The 9757-nt window shown below is 28.8% G+C and overlaps 1 long non-coding RNA gene across 2 annotated transcripts; it reads left to right on the plus strand.

The window, feature by feature from the left end:
• Positions 1-5064: 5064 nt before the first annotated feature.
• Positions 5065-6044, plus strand: LOC132254373 (uncharacterized). Of its 2 annotated transcripts, XR_009466651.1 has the most exons (5): positions 5065-5124; positions 5272-5332; positions 5427-5519; positions 5603-5725; positions 5907-6044. It is a non-coding gene; the product is annotated as an uncharacterized LOC132254373 (long non-coding RNA). The 2 variants fall into 2 exon arrangements; XR_009466650.1 differs by having other exon boundaries at positions 5074-5332.
• Positions 6045-9757: the final 3713 nt, after the last annotated feature.

A 9757-nucleotide genomic window follows, 5' to 3' on the forward strand; every position in this document is an offset into this window, starting at 1 on the left:
CCAATACGCAAATAGGACACACTTTTGTCCCATTGAAATTGGCCTACATGGATCAGGAATCAGAAAGAAGCTTTTTGGGGCTGTTTCAAAGGCCAAATCTGAAAGCTTTCATAACGGGTGGTTGTTTGACCCTTCCTCAGCAGATAATTAGGCAACACAAGGGCAGCAGTCACAACATCTGCCATCAAAGCAGCAATTGATGAAACTTCAGCCTGAATGCAGAACTCAATGCTGTTGTTGTTCAGAAAGAGAGCCTGAAATGCATATTCCACTCTATCGGTTCTGATGCTCTTGATGACGCACTCCAGTGTGTTTTCAGAGGCAGAAAAGATTAAGAACATGTCTCACTGGGAGGAGGATGTTTAAGTGGATTGTTTTCATGCAAAATCTGGTGCAAACTGTTAGAAGGAGCATGGATTCCCAAGCCACTCCCAAGCACGCATTTGACACAATTCTGGAAACAATGGCTGGAGAAGCTGAGAGAAGGTTCAATTCCATAATGGACGAACTCTTCACTGCCCCCAAATTGAAATCTACCTTAACCAGTTTGTCTGAAGTTGAATCATCAAGAGGCGAAAAGTGCCAGAATTCAATGTCTGCAGTAACAGTAGCCGAATCAGAATCCAGAGGCTTCCTGTACGGATTGAACCATCTGGAAGTTGCATAATGAACAGCTGTATGAAACCAGTGATGCGAAATAACAGCAATCCAGTGGTTCACCCTTTGCATAACCATGACTATTAATGAAACTATTAAGTCTCAAAATATCCCACTTTTTTTCTACCTTTTGTATTTTCACCTTGAACTAGGAGATTTTTTTATTATTATCTCTCACTTCGTGAGTCCTCTTGCTCCATCAATGTAGTCCTCACAAGTCCATCTTTCTCAAAACTTTTTCCCTTGCTACCTAAACTATTTATAGAGATATTCCTATTACCTTTCCTTATTCTACAATGAATATTGTGATTACAATCACGTAAGAACTCAAAGAATATTTTGTATAATAGTCTTTTTACAAAAAAAATATAAATACACCAATTAGGAATATGAGAAACTTCCCAACAATTTTTTGATTATTTTTATACTTTTTGTCTATCTTTTGGATAATTGTTCCTCCTTGTTTTCTTTTTAGACTTTATTTTCTTAAGTTTATCATTTTTGTGATAAAAAGAGAGTAAAAACTTGATAGTAAGAGTAATTTTTTTTATCATATTATATGTTATTATTTTTTGCCAAATTTTGTGTTTCACATAATTGTTTTTTAAGTGTGTGTGAATAATAGAAAAGTGTAACAAATGAAAATTTTAGACCATGATTCAATATTGGACTCAATGAGATTTTTACAAGAGTTTGGGACCTTATTGTAATCTTTGTGCTTTGTTACAAAATTGCTAAACGGGGAAATTGTTTTTGTATTAGTTTAATTGGCAATTTTGAGTCATTTCTTATTGAATGGATAAAACTTCCTTCCTTGAGCCTTATTTGTCTCAAAATAACTTTAAACTTCTTGAGATTTGGATTTGATTTGATTTGGAGTCCTCAATTTCAAGGTAAGTACGTATGCTTGGTTGGTAAAGATCTTAGAATAACAATTATATGCTCTGGGTTGAATATGACATGAAAAAGGAGCTCAAAAGGCATGGAAATTGGGAGGAATGGTGTGACCATTCAAACTGTTCTTCATGCTTTGTAGTTTTCTAACTTCAGTTTGTTTTTTTTTAAATAAAAACTATTGTTTTGTAGGTTTTAAAAATTGAAAACTCTCCTAATTGATTGATAAGATTTTTAGAATATTTTAAAATTGGAAACTATCTATAATGGGATTTTAGATTTTTCAAGTATAAAAAAATTTATTTGATTAAAAATTAGTTTGACTCCAAAAGAGGATCATTAGAGAGAAATTCTCCTTTAGAAAGCTTATACCTCCATCTTTTAAACATTTAGACATTTGAAGATGTGTATTGAAAGTACATTTGACTCCACCAAAGGTTTGAGATCTTATCATAAAACTTTAATAAGAGTTTCGAAAGATCCGAGCACATAGGAGTGCTTGGTTGAGACTGAAAAGGAGTGAACATAGGTGCTTCCACTATAAAATCTTAGAGAGTAAGTGTATGCAATCAATTGTAAAATTGTTTACCCTTTTGCTATAGTTAATGGATTATTAGTAGTCAGTTTATGATTTTTTATATCTTGTAGGTTGCTAAGTGTTTTTTCTATGTTATATCCTTGTGTTCATTTGTGTGATCAATTTTGTTTATTTGTATATTAGATTGTTTGTTCTCAATAAATAATCAATTTAACAGGACAAATTGAACTCATGATTAACTATTCACCCTACTTTACCCAGTTTCATGTATCAAGACTACAAAAAAAAAAAAAAATTCATAAAATAAAAATTGCACCTCTCAGAACTACATACTAATTCAAAACTTGAAATACAATATCGAGTTATTATAATTTTAATAAACATTTTCTAAGTTGTGTTTCTAAACTAAATATTTTTATATTTAACTATACACTACTACAAAAATAGTTTATGGTGTCACTATTTACGGTGTCACTTTTAAAATAATGACACCATAGGATTTATAATTAATAAAGGTGGCACATCATATAAAAAATCTTCAATTGAGGTAGTTAGATGATATTAATTTTATATTTATAGTGTCATTTTTTGGGAAGTGACATCATATAAAATAATTTTTTTTAGGTATTATAACTTAATGAGCCCATTTTTAGAATTAATAATGATGGATACTATATAAAAATCTCATTGTTTCCATATCTCACCCACAATCCAAAAAATCTCAATATATAAATCCTATATATAAAATCATGATCTTCTTTAACCTTTTCTCTCACCCATCCATAGTCAACACGCTCATAACGGACATTCTTCACTTTGTGGACTCCCAGGTAACCCAAAATCTCTTGGATCTATCATTTTTTTTCTTTTATTAATGTCATTATATTAATTGTTTCAACATCTTTGTATTATGGTTTTTGTGAATTGTGTTTTCTTGAGTTGTTGGGAAGAAAAAGTTTAGGTTTAATCTTCTAGCATAGAAGAAAAAACTGTAGATCAATTGATTTTTTAATCTAAACGAAACACATGATCAAGTCCTTAAAAAAAAAGTGAAAAACAAGAAAAAATGAATGATTTTTAATATGTATTTGTGTGAGAATGACAGGTACATAATTTTTTTGAGATTTATTAGCACATAATCTTCATCCTTTCTAGAAAACGAGAGAGGAAAAAAAGAAGAATGATTTTTCTGTTTGTATCTAAGTGGGAATGAGATATAGAATTTCGTTGAGAGTATCCAACCCCAAAAGGACCAATCTGGGAAGGCATGTGTGGTATTGACGGGAGATGATAAGATGGAAATCATAACCATAGCCATGTTCTCTCCGTGTCTTTCTATCCTCTTCAATTAATTCATGGGCATAGATATTTTATTTAGTTTTTACATTTAATTTATTTATAGTTTATTTAGTTTCTAAAATCCAATTAGCTAGATATTTTATTTGATTTTGTTTTTATATTTAAGTAGTTGAGTTTTGGAAAGTTTTTATATTTTGTTAATAGAAATAGAAATTTTTATATTTTTTATTATTAGGAATTTCTATTTTGTTTAATTGTAAGTATCTATCTCAATAAGAGATTATTAATATTCAAATGAAAGTGATGAAAGAGAGTAAATATTTTAATGCTCAATTATATTTTAATGTTATTTTTTTTTTACATAAGGGTTTATTTATGTTTTCAATTTTGAAGTTCCCTTTCCAAGTCTAGCAACAAAAGTAGTGTCCAACCTTAAAATGGGCATGTGTGGTATTGACAGGAGATGATAAGATGGAAATCATAACCATAGTCATGTTCTCTCCATGTCTTTCTATCCTCTTCAATTAATTCATGGGCATAGATATTTTATTTAGTTTTTATATTTAATTTATTTATAGTTTATTTAGTTTCTAAAATCCAATTAGCTAGATATTTTATTTGATTTTGTTTTTATATTTAAGTAGTTGAGTTTTGGAAAGTTTTTATATTTTGTTAATAGAAATAGAAATTTTTATATTTTTTATTATTAGGAATTTCTATTTTGTTAAATTGTAAGTATCTATCTCAATAAGAGATTATTAATATTCAAATGAAAGTGATGAAAGAGAGTAAATATTTTAATGCTCAATTATATTTTAATGTTATTTTTTTTTACATAAGGGTTTATTTATGTTTTCAATTTTGAAGTTCCCTTTCCAAGTCTAGCAACAAAAGTAGTGTACAACCTTAAAATGGGCATGTGTGGTATTGACGGGAGATGATAAGATGGAAATCATAACCATAGTCATGTTCTCTCCATGTCTTTCTATCCTCTTCAATTAATTCATGGGCATAGATATTTTATTTAGTTTTTATATTTAATTTATTTATAGTTTATTTAGTTTCTAAAATCCAATTAGCTAGATATTTTATTTGATTTTGTTTTTATATTTAAGTAGTTGAGTTTTGGAAAGTTTTTATATTTTGTTAATAGAAATAAATTTTTTTATATTTTTTATTATTAGGAATTTCTATTTTGTTAAATTGTAAGTATCTATCTCAATAAGAGATTATTAATATTCAAATGAAAGTGATGAAAGAGAGTAAATATTTTAATGCTCAATTATATTTTAATGTTATTTTTTTTTTACATAAGGGTTTATTTATGTTTTCAATTTTGAAGTTCCCTTTCCAAGTCTAGCAACCTTAAAATGGGCATGTGTGGTATTGACGGGAGATGATAAGATGGAAATCATAACCATAGCCATGTTCTCTCCATGTCTTTCTATCCTCTTCAATTAATTCATGGGCATAGATATTTTATTTAGTTTTTATATTTAATTTATTTATAGTTTATTTAGTTTCTAAAATCCAATTAGCTAGATATTTTATTTGATTTTGTTTTTATATTTAAGTAGTTGAGTTTTGGAAAGTTTTTATATTTTGTTAATAGAAATAGATATGAGGACTTAAAGGGTTTATATTTAGGTAGTGCTTGAGCCAAGGAAAATAATAGTCCACTATCTTGACCCTATGCATCACAAACCATGTGAGGACTTAAATGACATCGTAAACATGTAAGTTCTTCCTATTATTTTTCATAGTATTATTTTTAAATAAAAAAATACATTCACCTCAAACACATTTTTTTTATTATTTATATATATTAAAACATATAACATTTACCTATTTTAAAAATGTACCCATTGAACTTATTTACATAGGGCTCTTCGAATATTTGCAAAGAAAACATCTAAGAGGGAGCCATCTTAGCAACTAGTGCAGGTGACATCCAAAAAGTTTTCTTTACACATTAGCTTATGCATTTGCACCATTTATATATGTGAGTACTAATGTTATTTTATAATTGATCGACTAGTGTCCAAGACAAGAAGGAGGGTTCGAATGTGGCTACTTTGTTATGAGATTCATTAAAGAGATAATTTTTTATCCTACAATTATTGCTTCAAAGGTATTACTTATTTAATGAATTGTACATAGTTTTAGGCCTCCAAATGTTATGCATTTTAATGTTATTTTCTTATTTGATTTCAGTTTGGTGATAAAAAAAAAAAAACATATTCTCAAGTAGAATTCGATGAAATTAGAGGAGAATGGGCTACTTTTGTGCTACAACTAATCATGAATCATGTTGATGCATCATGATCACCATGCATGGTGAGTCCCTTAGCTACTACATGAATTTTTCCATAGGTATTGTATAGTAATGCTTATTCTTTGAATAATGTTTCTATTTGAAAAAAAAATAGTTCTTAGATTTGTTCATTTATGATAACATCGATCCATGTTTATTTTCTTCAATAAAAATCTCTAAAACTCATTAAATTTTGAAATGCAGGTATACACTCTTGGGAGGGTGAAATGGAGAATAAAAAAAAAAAAAGAAGGCAACAAGATTTTGGGTTTTTAAATGCAACTCTTATGTCATACGTTATAGGACATAAACGTTACTTTAATTGCAACTGAGAAATTTAGATTTTTATATGGGACTTTTTATGTCATTTTATGGTTAGCCGGTTTTATGCTTATGAAATGGAGGTATACATGAATCTTGGGATCTTTAACATTTCTGAATCATGTTTTAGTATGTATTCACTCTTCTTTTTTAGTTTTGATGGGTTTGATATGTTGGACGTACTATCCTTTTGTGAACATTTGATATATAAATATTATTAGATGATTAATGTATTATGAGTTATTTCAGAAACATTATAGAAAAATGAGTTAAATATAATATGATTGTTATATTTATGGACAAAATATAAACAGGTTAATCTTATTAATTCATAAGCATTACAAAAATCAACAACTAAAACCAATCATATCTTCCACAATAATTTACAATGATGTGATACCATAACTCAAAGGTGATGCATTTAATGTGACATCATAACTCAAAGATGATGTATTTAATGTGACACCCTATCATCACTAGAAATATATGGTGTCACTTCCGAATGGGTCATCATTTATCTACTTTGGTGTCACTTCCAAATACGTCACCAATTGGTACCCTCTATGGTGTCAGTGGAGAAGGTGACGTTATGTTGTAGTGACACCCTATGTTTATGGTGACTCGTTATAAATGTCACCATATACCTTTTTCCTTGTAGTGATAGAAACAACACTTTGTCATGATATTTTCTACCTAATTCATATTTCAAATGACATATTTTTATTTTTATTTTTCATATAAGCAATCTTTTATACTATATCTTTAATTACATTTAAAAGAGAACTTATCTTGAGTTTTGTAGTGCATATAAGATTGATTTTTATTTTTAATAATATTCAAAGCTATCTTAGTTTTAATTCATAAATGGGGCACCAATATCATGACTTACAATATTGGTGCATGTTGGGTGGAGAATTAGAAAAGAATGATATTGATGGATGTGTAGGGTTCACGTTTGGTGAAAAATGAAACTTTTATTTACAATAGTTATAAAAATACAAGTGGTTATTACTAAAATTATTTATAAAAAAATGAGAATTATTATAAACATGGAAGTATTGGAGTATAAAAAATTGTTATAAAAATTGGATTATTGGAGAAAATTAAAGAAGATTTACTTTGGAACAAAAATCAAGCTAATTCTAATGGGGATTGGTTTATTATTTTGAGTACAAAAATTTGGTACAGTTGGTTTTATTATTTATTATACATGTGTTATATAGTGAAAAATTAAACATAGCTTCTATGTAAGGAGTGACTTCAAAATATTTTATACAACAAAAACTATAAAGCTAATAAATAGTATTTCTAAATATGCGTTTTAGCCTTACTTTTTTTAATCCAAACAATTGGGTTATAGGTTGGTATAAATGTTATAGTCAAGGATCAAAATTTGGGTTGTAGGTTGGTATATTTGCTACCATCCAGGATCAAATATTGGAAAATGCAAAAATATCAATCCAAAATTAGAGAAAAAAAATATTATAGCCGATAGTAAACCAAGTTATCATCGCCGTAATATGAAATGGCAAAATCAAGTTTTAAGTGTTTTATTGTGTATATTAAACTGATCTCTTGTTCTAAAACTAATATAATCATCAACAATTATGAATCTAAGATCAAAGATCAAGGGACCTTAGCTTTAAGAGAAAACTAAGTAAAAAATGAAGAAAACAAGAGAGAAGATTGCAATTTGAAGTTAAGAACAATAGAAAGGGTCTAGATAATCTCAACTATAAATCAAGGCTAAGTTGAGACTACTCCGATCAAGTGATGAATTTTGATTCAAAAACAAGATTTAACATTTAAATTCAAATCTAAAACTCTTACATGATTATTCTTTTTCTCTTATGCTCGATTCAATTGTTTATGTACAAATTCATCTTTTGAAATTCCTCATTAATTTCATGCACAACCAACCAACCAAATGAATTATCTACTGATTAAAGGATGATCAAACATCAATGGAACCAAGTAAACATTGATTGTCTCTCTATTTAGAGAGAACCACGGGAAAGAAACTTTATACAACAAAATAGGTTATAAATCACAAGTTTAAAATGCAACGATATAATCAATCTAAGTTGCCTCTAGTGATATCTTCTTCTCCCTTACTTCTTTCTCAAAAAAAGAAGTATCAAGGGCCACAAATCTTGGAAGATCTCCCCTCATATTGATGAGAAAATGGAATAAAATAAATTGAAAGGAAAAGTAAAAAAGGGAATTTGAAATTGAAATTCAAAATAGCATCTAGAACATTCCCTCCCTCTAAAGAAGAATAAAGCTCTTTGGAAACTCAAAGATGAGCTATCCAAAAGCTAATTATTAACAAATTCAAATCTACCTATTTATAGTACTAAACATGCTAAGTGGCACTCTCTGGTAATGCACATCATCGAGGGCTAAAGTATTATAAAAATCATAAATGTTTCATCTTAAAATTCATTAGGGTCATAAAATGTTTAAAAATTCCAATTCACAGCACAACAACATAGTTCTGAGTCATCCCTTTACTTTACCAATGGATACCTAAACATACTTCAATGTTTAATTTCCATCTTATTTACTCATAAATCAAATTTTTTTTTTTATATCATTTTCATTGAAAACTCAAAAGGGATCAACTGACTACTCCCAAGTATTTCACTCAAGGTATTAGGCATTGGGGACCATTAAAGGCCAATTTCTCAGCTTTTTTTCCCTTAATTTCATAAATAATAACTATTTTTTAGTTTATATAGCAAACACATTATCAATGGCTCCTAGCCACTAGGTTTTTGACATTAGGTTTTAATAACAAGAATGCTATGATCCCCTTCTGTTCAAGCTATCAACCAATCAAAGCACTCTTATCTTTTTATTCATTTTTATTTTCTTTGGCTCATTAGCTTTTTCATTGGTATTATATCTTTCAACCTTAAAACAATTTTTCTTAAGCCAAAGGGTCACTTTCCAAGTAAGATATCACAAGTACATATTGCGTATATTGTGTTATTTGAGTCTCAAATAAGAAATAACCTCAAAAAACTAATTAATATGAAAATTTCTACGACCTCAAACTAACAATATCAGCATCTAAGGGTATAGAAAGGTAACCAAACCAATTAAACTAGATTATATCATCATGTCAACTAATTTGAAGATTTCCAAGACTTCTAACTAACAATGATATCAACATCCATAGACATAAAAAGGTAAACGTAAACAAATTCAATTATATCATATCATTATGTCATGCCCTTAACATGCATGATCATCAATAGCCGCAATACTATCCTCCTGTTTATTGTCCCCCTCATTGTTATCAATAAAACCACATTTACATCTCTAATGGTCTATTCATTTGTAGTCCTGTAATCTCAACTTTATCAGAATCAACTCCCCAAATTTCATCAAGAGAATCAATCTCTACACTATCCATAGCAACATCCATATCTTTAGCTCATCCTCAACACTATTATCATGAACATCCCTAATAGTACCATAATATACAACAATATAAACCTCCCCTAATTAATGTTAACCAAACCATGCACACATACAAATAGTAAATAAAGAAAAGATGAGATTTTTAATGTGGTTTGATAATCAATGCATGTGATCCCTATATCCATGAAGTGCATCAACACTCAAGAATCTACTAATTAAAATAAAATAAGGGTTATAATAGTGAAGTTCTCACACTCCTCTCAATTGGGGCTGCACACTCTCTAAAAAAACCAAAATCATAATAG

The sequence above is a fragment of the Vitis vinifera genome, chromosome 9 (genome assembly GCF_030704535.1).
Source record: "Vitis vinifera cultivar Pinot Noir 40024 chromosome 9, ASM3070453v1".
Taxonomy (NCBI): Eukaryota; Viridiplantae; Streptophyta; class Magnoliopsida; order Vitales; family Vitaceae; genus Vitis; species Vitis vinifera.